This window comes from Schistocerca nitens, chromosome 3, assembly GCF_023898315.1.
Source record: "Schistocerca nitens isolate TAMUIC-IGC-003100 chromosome 3, iqSchNite1.1, whole genome shotgun sequence".
NCBI classification, from domain to species: Eukaryota; Metazoa; Arthropoda; class Insecta; order Orthoptera; family Acrididae; genus Schistocerca; species Schistocerca nitens.
The window spans coordinates 100,216,063-100,228,731 of record NC_064616.1 but is presented as its reverse complement, the minus strand read 5'-3'; positions in this window follow the sequence as shown (position 1 = coordinate 100,228,731).

Here is a 12,669-nt window from a genome sequence, read left to right as displayed (position 1 = left end):
CACTTGAGGCAGACTGGCCAAAGTATCAAAAAAATGTGTATTTGGGTGAGCAACTAGCAGGAATCACTATGACACTCATAGGGTAGCCAATGCCTCGTCACCAGCATAATCACATCAGCAACTTCAAGAAACCCCTGGCAAAAGTTACAATGACTCTTAAGATACACAACTAGTGGCGTAGCTATCGGGCAGACCGGAAAGAGTATCTAAAAAATGTGTATTTGGGTGAAGAACTGGCAGGAATCTCTATGACTCTCTTGAGGTAGCCAATGCCTCGTCACCAGCAGAATCAAATCAGCAACTTCTAGAAACCCCTGGCAAAAGTAACAATGTTTCTCTTAAGATACACAACTAGTGGCGTATCGCTTCAGGCAGACTGGCCACAGTATCTCAAAATGTGTATTTGGGTGAGCAACTGGCAGGAAGCACTATGACTCTCTTAAGGTAGCGAATGCCTCGTCACCAACATAATCCCATCACCAACTTCAAGAAACCGCTTGCAAATGTAACGAAGCTTCTCATAAGATACACAGCTAGTGGGGTGTCACTTGAGGCAGACTGGCCAAAGTATCAAAAAAATTTGTATTTGGGTGAGCAACTAGCAGGAATCACTATGACACTCATAGGGTAGCCAATGACTCGTCACCAGCATAATCACATCAGCAACTTCAAGGAACCCCTGGCAAAAGTTACAATGACTCATAAGATACACAACTAGTGGCGTAGCTATCAGGCAGACTGGAAAGTGTATCTAAAAAATGTGTATTTGTGTGAAGAACTGGCAGGAATCTCTATGACTCTCTTGAGGTAGCCAATGCTTCGTCACCAGCAGAATCAAATCAGCAACTTCTAGAAACCCCTTTCAAAAGTAACGATGTTTCTCTTAAGATACACAACTAGTGGCGTATCGCTTCAGGCACACTGGAAACAGTATCTAAAAAATGTGTATTTGGGTGAGCAACTGGCACGAAACACTGTGACTCTCTTAGGGTAGCCAATATCTCGTCACCAGTATAATCACAGCTTCAAAGTCAAGAAACCGCTGGCAAGAGTAACGATGTTTCTCTTAAGATACACAACTAGTGGCGTATCGCTTCAGGCAGACTGGCCACAGTATCTCAAAATGTGTATTTGGGTGAGCAACTGGCAGGAAGCACTATGACTCTCTTAAGGTAGCCAATGCCTCGTCACCAACATAATCCCATCACCAACTTCAAGAAACCGCTTGCAAAGGTAACGAAGCTTCTCATAAGATACACAGCTAGTGGGGTGTCACTTGAGGCAGACTGGCCAAAGTATCAAAAAAATGTGTAATTGGGTGAGCAACTAGCAGGAATCACTATGACACTCATAGGGTAGCCAATGCCTCGTCACCAGCATAATCACATCAGCAACTTCAAGAAACCCCTGGCAAAAGTTACAATGACTCTTAAGATACACAACTAGTGGCGTAGCTATCAGGCAGACTGGAAAGAGCATCTAAAAAAATGTGTATTTGGGTGAAGAACTGGCAGGAATCTCTATGACTCTCTTGAGGTAGCCAATGCCTCGTCACCAGCAGAATCAAATCAGCAACTTCTAGAAACCCCTGGCAAAAGTAACGATGTTTCTCTTAAGATACACAACTATTGGGGTATCGCTTCAGGCACACTGGAAACAGTATCTAAAAAATGTGTATTTGGGTGAGCAACTGGCACGAAACACTGTGACTCTCTTAGGGTAGCCAATATCTCGTCACCAGTATAACCACAGCTTCAAAGTCAAGAAACCGCTGGCAAGAGTAACGATGTTTCTCTTAAGATACACAACTAGTGGCGTATCGCTTCAGGCAGACTGGCCACAGTATCTCAAAATGTGTATTTGGGTGAGCAACTGGCAGGAAGCACTATGACTCTCTTAAGGTAGCCAATGCCTCGTCACCAACATCATCCGATCACCAACTTCAAGAAACCGCTTGCAAATGTAACGAAGCTTCTCATAAGATACACAGCTAGTGGGGTGTCACTTGAGGCAGACTGGCCAAAGTATCAAAAAAATGTGTATTTGGGTGAGCAACTAGCAGGAATCACTATGACACTCATAGGGTAGCCAATGCCTCGTCACCAGCATAATCACATCAGCAACTACAAGAAACCAATGGCAAAAGTTACAATGAGTCTTAAGATACACAACTAGTGGCGTAGCTATCAGGCAGACTGGAAAGAGTATCTAAAAAATGTGTATTTGGGTGAAGAACTGGCAGGAATCTCTATGACTCTCTTGAGGTAGCCAATGCTTCGTCACCAGCAGAATCAAATCAGCAACTTCTAGAAACCCATTTCAAAAGTAACGATGTTTCTCTTAAGATACACAACTAGTGGCCTATCGCTTCAGGCACACTGGAAACAGTATCTAAAAAATGTGTATTTGGGTGAGCAACTGGCACGAAACACTGTGACTCTCTTAGGGTAGCCAATATCTCGTCACCAGTATAATCACAGCTTCAAAGTCAAGAAAGCGCTGGCAAGAGTAACGATGTTTCTCTTAAGATACACAACTAGTGGCGTATCGCTTCAGGCAGACTGGCCACAGTATCTCAAAATGTGTATTTGGGTGAGCAACTGGCAGGAAGCACTATGACTCTCTTAAGGTAGCCAATGCCTCGTCACCAACATAATCCCATCACCAACTTCAAGAAACCGCTTGCAAAGGTAACGAAGCTTCTCATAAGATACACAGCTAGTGGGGTGTCACTTGAGGCAGACTGGCCAAAGTATCAAAAAAATGTGTATTTGGGTGAGCAACTAGCAGGAATCACTATGACACTCATAGGGTAGCCAATGCCTAGTCACCAGCATAATCACATCAGCAACTTCAAGAAACCCCTGGCAAAAGTTACAATGACTCTTAAGATACACAACTAGTGGCGTAGCTATCAGGCAGACTGGAAAGAGTATCTAAAAAATGTGTATTTGTGTGAAGAACTGGCAGGAATCTCTATGACTCTCTTGAGGTAGCCAATGCCTCGTCACCAGCAGAATCAAATCAGCAACTTCTAGAAACCCCTGGCAAAAGTAACGATGTTTCTCTTAAGATACACAACTAGTGGCGTATCGCTTCAGGCACACTGGAAACAGTATCTAAAAAATGTGTATTTGGGTAAGCAACTGGCACGAAACACTGTGACTCTCTTAGGGTAGCCAATATCTCGTCACCAGTATAATCACATCTTCAAAATCAAGAAACCGCTGGCAAGAGTAACGATGTTTCTCTTAAGATACACTACTAGTGGCGTATCGCCTCAGGCACACTGGAAACAGTATCTAAAAAATGTGTATTTGGGTGAGCAACTGGCACGAAACACTGTGACTCTCTTAGGGTAACCAATATCTCGCCACCAGTATAATCACATCTTCAAAGACAAGAAACCGCTGGCAAGAGTAACGATATTTCTCTTAAGATACACAACTAGTGGCGTATCGCTTCAGGCAGACTGGCCACAGTATCTCAAAATGTATATTTGGGTGAGCAACTGGCAGGAAGCACTATGACTCTCTTAAGGTAGCCAATGCCTCGTCACCAACATAATCCCATCACCAACTTCAAGAAACCGCTTGCAAAGGTAACGAAGCTTCTCATAAGATACACAGCTAGTGGGGTGTCACTTGAGGCAGACTGGCCAAAGTATCAAAAAAATGTGTAATTGGGTGAGCAACTAGCAGGAATCACTATGACACTCATAGGGTAGCCAATGCCTCGTCACCAGCATAATCACATCAGCAACTTCAAGAAACCCCTGGCAAAAGTTACAATGACTCTTAAGATACACAACTAGTGGCGTAGCTATCAGGCAGACTGGAAAGAGCATCTAAAAAAATGTGTATTTGGGTGAAGAACTGGCAGGAATCTCTATGACTCTCTTGAGGTAGCCAATGCCTCGTCACCAGCAGAATCAAATCAGCAACTTCTAGAAACCCCTGGCAAAAGTAACGATGTTTCTCTTAAGATACACAACTATTGGGGTATCGCTTCAGGCACACTGGAAACAGTATCTAAAAAATGTGTATTTGGGTGAGCAACTGGCACGAAACACTGTGACTCTCTTAGGGTAGCCAATATCTCGTCACCAGTATAACCACAGCTTCAAAGTCAAGAAACCGCTGGCAAGAGTAACGATGTTTCTCTTAAGATACACAACTAGTGGCGTATCGCTTCAGGCAGACTGGCCACAGTATCTCAAAATGTGTATTTGGGTGAGCAACTGGCAGGAAGCACTATGACTCTCTTAAGGTAGCCAATGCCTCGTCACCAACATCATCCGATCACCAACTTCAAGAAACCGCTTGCAAATGTAACGAAGCTTCTCATAAGATACACAGCTAGTGGGGTGTCACTTGAGGCAGACTGGCCAAAGTATCAAAAAAATGTGTATTTGGGTGAGCAACTAGCAGGAATCACTATGACACTCATAGGGTAGCCAATGCCTCGTCACCAGCATAATCACATCAGCAACTTCAAGAAACCAATGGCAAAAGTTACAATGAGTCTTAAGATACACAACTAGTGGCGTAGCTATCAGGCAGACTGGAAAGAGTATCTAAAAAATGTGTATTTGGGTGAAGAACTGGCAGGAATCTCTATGACTCTCTTGAGGTAGCCAATGCTTCGTCACCAGCAGAATCAAATCAGCAACTTCTAGAAACCCATTTCAAAAGTAACGATGTTTCTCTTAAGATACACAACTAGTGGCCTATCGCTTCAGGCACACTGGAAACAGTATCTAAAAAATGTGTATTTGGGTGAGCAACTGGCACGAAACACTGTGACTCTCTTAGGGTAGCCAATATCTCGTCACCAGTATAATCACAGCTTCAAAGTCAAGAAAGCGCTGGCAAGAGTAACGATGTTTCTCTTAAGATACACAACTAGTGGCGTATCGCTTCAGGCAGACTGGCCACAGTATCTCAAAATGTGTATTTGGGTGAGCAACTGGCAGGAAGCACTATGACTCTCTTAAGGTAGCCAATGCCTCGTCACCAACATAATCCCATCACCAACTTCAAGAAACCGCTTGCAAAGGTAACGAAGCTTCTCATAAGATACACAGCTAGTGGGGTGTCACTTGAGGCAGACTGGCCAAAGTATCAAAAAAATGTGTATTTGGGTGAGCAACTAGCAGGAATCACTATGACACTCATAGGGTAGCCAATGCCTAGTCACCAGCATAATCACATCAGCAACTTCAAGAAACCCCTGGCAAAAGTTACAATGACTCTTAAGATACACAACTAGTGGCGTAGCTATCAGGAAGACTGGAAAGAGTATCTAAAAAATGTGTATTTGTGTGAAGAACTGGCAGGAATCTCTATGACTCTCTTGAGGTAGCCAATGCCTCGTCACCAGCAGAATCAAATCAGCAACTTCTAGAAACCCCTGGCAAAAGTAACGATGTTTCTCTTAAGATACACAACTAGTGGCGTATCGCTTCAGGCACACTGGAAACAGTATCTAAAAAATGTGTATTTGGGTAAGCAACTGGCACGAAACACTGTGACTCTCTTAGGGTAGCCAATATCTCGTCACCAGTATAATCACATCTTCAAAATCAAGAAACCGCTGGCAAGAGTAACGATGTTTCTCTTAAGATACACAACTAGTGGCGTATCGCCTCAGGCACACTGGAAACAGTATCTAAAAAATGTGTATTTGGGTGAGCAACTGGCACGAAACACTGTGACTCTCTTAGGGTAACCAATATCTCGCCACCAGTATAATCACATCTTCAAAGTCAAGAAACCGCTGGCAAGAGTAACGATATTTCTCTTAAGATACACAACTAGTGGCGTATCGCTTCAGGCAGACTGGCCACAGTATCTCAAAATGTATATTTGGGTGAGCAACTGGCAGAAAGCACTATGACTCTCTTAAAGTAGCCAATGTGTCGTAACCAACATAATCCCATCACCAACTGCAAGAAACCGCTTGCAAAGGTAACGAAGCTTTTCATAAGATACACAGCTGGTGGGGTGTCACTTGAGGCAGTTTGGCCAAAGTATCAAAAAAATGTGTATTTTGGGTGAGCAACTAGCAGGAATCACTATGACACTCATAGGTTAGCCAATGCCTCGTCACCAGCATAATCACATCAGCAACTTCAAGAAACTACTGGCAAAAGATACAATGACTCTTAAGATACACAACTAGTGGCGTAGCTATCAGGCAGACTGGAAAGAGTGTCTAAAAAATGTGTATTTGGGTGAGCAACTGGCAGGAAGCACTATGACTCTCTTAAGGTAGCCAATGCATCGTCACCAACATAATCCCATCACCAACTTCAAGAAACCGCTTGCAAAGGTAACGAAGCTTCTCATAAGATACACAGCTAGTGGGGTGTCACTTGAGGCAGACTGGCCAAAGTATCAAAAAAATGTGTATTTGGGTGAGCAACTAGCAGGAATCACTATGACACTCATAGGGTAGCCAATGCCTAGTCACCAGCATAATCACATCAGCAACTTCAAGAAACCCCTGGCAAAAGTTACAATGACTCTTAAGATACACAACTAGTGGCGTAGCTATCAGGCAGACTGGAAAGAGTATCTAAAAAAATGTGTATTTGGGTGAAGAACTGGCAGGAATCTCTATGACTCTCTTGAGGTAGCCAATGCCTCGTCACCAGCAGAATCAAATCAGCAACTTCTAGAAACCCCTGGCAAAAGTAACGATGTTTCTCTTAAGATACACAACTAGTGGCGTATCGCTTCAGGCACACTGGAAACAGTATCTAAAAAATGTGTATTTGGGTGAGCAACTGGCACGAAACACTGTGACTCTCTTAGGGTAGCCAATATCTCGTCACCAGTATAATCACAGCTTCAAAGTCAAGAAAGCGCTGGCAAGAGTAACGATGTTTCTCTTAAGATACACAACTAGTGGCGTATCGCTTCAGGCAGACTGGCCACAGTATCTCAAAATGTGTATTTGGGTGAGCAACTGGCAGGAAGCACTATGACTCTCTTAAGGTAGCCAATGCCTCGTCACCAACATAATCCCATCACCAACTTCAAGAAACCGCTTGCAAAGGTAACGAAGCTTCTCATAAGATACACAGCTAGAGGGGTGTCACTTGAGGCAGACTGGCCAAAGTATCAAAAAAATGTGTATTTGGGTGAGCAACTAGCAGGAATCACTATGACACTCATAGGGAAGCCAATGCCTAGTCACCAGCATAATCACATCAGCAACTTCAAGAAACCCCTGGCAAAAGTTACAATGACTCATAAGATACACAACTAGTGGCGTAGCTATCAGGCAGACTGGAAAGAGTATCTAAAAAATGTGTATTTGTGTGAAGAACTGGCAGGAATCTCTATGACTCTCTTGAGGTAGCCAATGCCTCGTCACCAGCAGAATCAAATCAGCAACTTCTAGAAACCCCTGGCAAAAGTAACGATGTTTCTCTTAAGATACACAACTAGTGGCGTATCGCTTCAGGCACACTGGAAACAGTATCTAAAAAATGTGTATTTGGGTAAGCAACTGGCACGAAACACTGTGACTCTCTTAGGGTAGCCAATATCTCGTCACCAGTATAATCACATCTTCAAAATCAAGAAACCGCTGGCAAGAGTAACGATGTTTCTCTTAAGATACACAACTACTGGCGTATCGCCTCAGGCACACTGGAAACAGTATCTAAAAAATGTGTATTTGGGTGAGCAACTGGCACGAAACACTGTGACTCTCTTAGGGTAACCAATATCTCGTCACCAGTATAATCACATCTTCAAAGTCAAGAAACCGCTGGCAAGAGTAACGATATTTCTCTTAAGATACACAACTAGTGGCGTATCGCTTCAGGCAGACTGGCCACAGTATCTCAAAATGTGTATTTGGGTGAGCAACTGGCAGAAAGCACTATGACTCTCTTAAAGTAGCCAATGCCTCGTAACCAACATAATCCCATCACCAACTGCAAGAAACCGCTTGCAAAGGTACCGAAGCTTTTCATAAGATACACAGCTGGTGGGGTGTCACTTGAGGCAGTTTGGCCAAAGTATCAAAAAAATGTGTATTTGGGTGAGCAACTAGCAGGAATCACTATGACACTCATAGGTTAGCCAATGCCTCGTCACCAGCATAATCACATCAGCAACTTCAAGAAACTACTGGCAAAAGATACAATGACTCTTAAGATACTCAACTAGTGGCGTAGCTATCAGGCAGACTGGAAAGAGTGTCTAAAAAATGTGTATTTGGGTGAGCAACTGGCAGGAAGCACTATGACTCTCTTAAGGTAGCCAATGCCTCGTCACCAACATAATCCCATCACCAACTTCAAGAAACCGCTTGCAAAGGTAACGAAGCTTCTCATAAGATACACAGCTAGTGGGGTGTCACTTGAGGCAGACTGGCCAAAGTATCAAAAAAATGTGTATTTGGGTGAGCAACTAGCAGGAATCACTATGACACTCATAGGGTAGCCAATGCCTAGTCACCAGCATAATCACATCAGCAACTTCAAGAAACCCCTGGCAAAAGTTACAATGACTCTTAAGATACACAACTAGTGGCGTAGCTATCAGGCAGACTGGAAAGAGTATCTAAAAAAATGTGTATTTGGGTGAAGAACTGGCAGGAATCTCTATGACTCTCTTGATGTAGCCAATGCCTCGTCACCAGCAGAATCAAATCAGCAACTTCTAGAAACCCCTGGCAAAAGTAACGATGTTTCTCTTAAGATACACAACTAGTGGCGTATCGCTTCAGGCACACTGGAAACAGTATCTAAAAAATGAGTATTTGGGTGAGCAACTGGCACGAAACACTGTGACTCTCTTAGGGTAGCCAATATCTCGTCACCAGTATAACCACAGCTTCAAAGTCAAGAAACCGCTGGCAAGAGTAACGATGTTTCTCTTAAGATACACAACTAGTGGCGTATCGCTTCAGGCAGACTGGCCACAGGATCTCAAAATGTGTATTTGGGTGAGCAACTGGCAGGAAGCACTATGACTCTCTTAAGGTAGCCAATACCACGTCACCAACATAATCCGATCACCAACTTCAAGAAACCGCTTGCAAAGGTAACGAAGCTTCTCATAAGATACACAGCTAGTGGGGTGTCACTTGAGGCAGATTGGCCAAAGTATCAAAAAAATGTGTATTTGGGTGAGCAACTAGCAGGAATCACTATGACACTCATAGGGTAGCCAATGCCTCGTCACCAGCATAATCACATCAGCAACTTCAAGAAACCCCTGTCAAAAGTTACAATGACTCTTAAGATACACAAGTAGTGGCGTAGCTATCAGGCAGACTGGAAAGAGTATCTAAAAAATGTGTATTTGGGTGAAGAACGGGCAGGAATCTCTATGACTCTCTTGAGGTAGCCAATGCCTCGTCACCAGCAGAATCAAATCAGCAACTTCTAGAAACCCCTGGCAAAAGTAACAATGTTTCTCTTCAGATACACAACTAGTGGCGTATCGCTTCAGGCAGACTGGCCACAGTATCTCAAAATGTGTATTTGGGTGAGCAACTGGCAGAAAGCACTATGACTCTCTTAAAGTAGCCAATGCCTCGTCACCAACATAATCCCATCACCAACTTCAAGAAACCGCTTGCAAAGGTAACGAAGCTTTTCATAAGATACACAGCTGGTGGGGTGTCACTTGAGGCAGTTTGGCCAAAGCATCAAAAAAATGTGTATTTGGGTGAGCAACTAGCAGGAATCACTATGACACTCATAGGTTAGCCAATGCCTCGTCACCAGCATAATCACATCAGCAACTTCAAGAAACCCCTGGCAAAAGTTACAATGACTCTTAAGATACACAACTAGTGGCGTAGCTATCAGGCAGACTGGAAAGAGTATCTAAAAAATGTGTATTTGGATGAGCAACTGGCAGGAAACACTGTGACTCTCTTAGGGTAACCAATATGTCGTCACCAGTATAATCACATCTTCAAATTCAAGAAACCGCTGGCAAGAGTAACGATGTTTCTCTTAAGATACACAACTAGTGGCGTATCGCTTCAGGTTGACTGGCCACAGTATCTCAAAATGTGTATTTGGGTGAGCAACTGGCAGGAAGCACTATGACTCTCTTAAGGTAGCGAATGCCTCGTCACCAACATAATCCCATCACCAACTTCAAGAAACCGCTTGCAAATGTAACGAAGCTTCTCATAAGATACACAGCTAGTGGGGTGTCACTTGAGGCAGACTGGCCAAAGTATCAAAAAAATGTGTATTTGGGTGAGCAACTAGCAGGAATCACTATGACACTCATAGGGTAGCCAATGCCTCGTCACCAGCATAATCACATCAGCAACTTCAAGAAACCCCTGGCAAAAGTTACAATGACTCTTAAGATACACAACTAGTGGCGTAGCTATCAGGCAGACTGGAAAGAGTATCTAAAAAATGTGTATTTGGGTGAAGAACTGGCAGGAATCTCTATGACTCTCTTGAGGTAGCCAATGCTTCGTCACCAGCAGAATCAAATCAGCAACTTCTAGAAACCCCTGGCAAAAGTAACGATGTTTCTCTTAAGATACACAACTAGTGGCGTATCGCTTCAGGCACACTGGAAACAGTATCTAAAAAATGTGTATTTGGATGAGCAACTGGCAGGAAACACTGTGACTCTCTTAGGGTAGCCAATATCTCGTAACCAGTATTATCACATCTTCAAAGTCAAGAAACCGCTGGCAAGAGTAACGATGTTTCTCTTAAGATACACAACTAGTGGCGTATCGCCTCAGGCACACTGGAAACAGTATCTAAAAAATGTGTATTTGGGTGAGCAACGGGCACGAAACACTGTGACCCTCTTAGGGTAACCAATATCTCGTCACCAGTATAATCACATCTTCAAAGTCAAGAAACCGCTGGCAAGAGTAACGATGTTTCTCTTAAGATACACAACTAGTGGCGTATCGCTTCAGGCACACTGGAAACAGTATCTAAAAAATGTGTATTTGGGTGAGCAACTGGCACGAAACACTGTGACTCTCTTAGGGTAGCCAATATCTCGTCACCAGTATAACCACAGCTTCAAAGTCAAGAAACCGCTGGCAAGAGAAACGATGTTTCTCTTAAGATACACAACTAGTGGCGTATCGCTTCAGGCAGACTGGCCACAGTATCTCAAAATGTGTATTTGGGTGAGCAACTGGCAGGAAGCACTATGACTCTCTTAAGGTAGCCAATGCCTCGTCACCAACATAATCCCAACACCAACTTCAAGAAACCGCTTGCAAATGTAACGAAGCTTCTCATAAGATACACAGCTAGTGGGCTGTCACTTGAGGCATACTGGCCAAAGTATCAAAAAAATGTGTATTTGGGTGAGCAACTAGCAGGAATCACTATGACACTCATAGGGTAGCCAATGCCTCGTCACCAGCATTATCACATCAGCAACTTCAAGAAACCCCTGGCAAAAGTTACAATGACTCTTAAGATACACAACTAGTGGCGTAGCTATCAGGCAGACTGGAAAGAGTATCTAAAAAATGTGTATTTGGGTGAAGAACTGGCAGGAATCTCTATGACTCTCTTGAGGTAGCCAATGCTTCGTCACCAGCAGAATCAAATCAGCAACTTCTAGAAACCCCTTTCCAAAGTAACGATGTTTCTCTTAAGATACACAACTAGTGGCGTATCGCTTCAGGCACACTGGAAACAGTATCTAAAAAATGTGTATTTGGATGAGCAACTGGCAGGAAACACTGTGACTCTCTTAGGGTAGCCAATATCTCGTCACCAGTATAATCACATCTTCAAAGTCAAGAAACCGCTGGCAAGAGTAACGATGTTTCTCTTAAGATACACAACTAGTGGCGTATCGCTTCAGGCAGACTGGCCACAGTATCTCAAAATGTGTATTTGGGTGAGCAACTGGCAGGAAGCACTATGACTCTCTTAACGTAGCCTATGCCTCGTCACCAACATAATCCGATCACCAACTTCAAGAAACCGCTTGCAAAGGTAACGAAGCTTCTCATAAGATATACAGCTAGTGGGGTGTCACTTGAGGCAGACTGGCCAAAGTATCAAAAAAATGTGTATTTGGGTGAGCAACTAGCAGGAATCACTATGACACTCGTAGGGTAGCCAATGCCTCGTCACCAGCATAATCACATCAGCAACTTCAAGAAACCCCTGGCAAAAGTTACAATGACTCTTAAGATACACAACTAGTGGCGTAGCTATCAGGCAGACTGGAAAGAGTATCTAAAAAATGTGTATTTGGGTGAAGAACTGGCAGGAATCTCTATGACTCTCTTGAGGTAGCCAATGCCTCGTCACCAGCAGAATCAAATCAGCAACTTCTAGAAACCCCTGGCAAAAGTAACAATGTTTCTCTTAAGATACACAACTAGTGGCGTATCGCTTCAGGCAGACTGGCCACAGTATCTCAAAATGTGTATTTGGGTGAGCAACTGGCAGGAAGCACTATGACTCTCTTAAGGTAGCCAATGCCTCGTCACCAACATAATCCCATCACCAACTTCAAGAAACCGCTTGCAAAGGTAACGAAGCTTCTCATAAGATACACAGCTAGTGGGGTGTCACTTGAGGCAGACTGGCCAAAGTATCAAAAAAATGTGTATTTGGGTGAGCAACTAGCAGGAATCACTATGACACTCATAGGGTAGCCAATGCCTAGTCACCAGCAT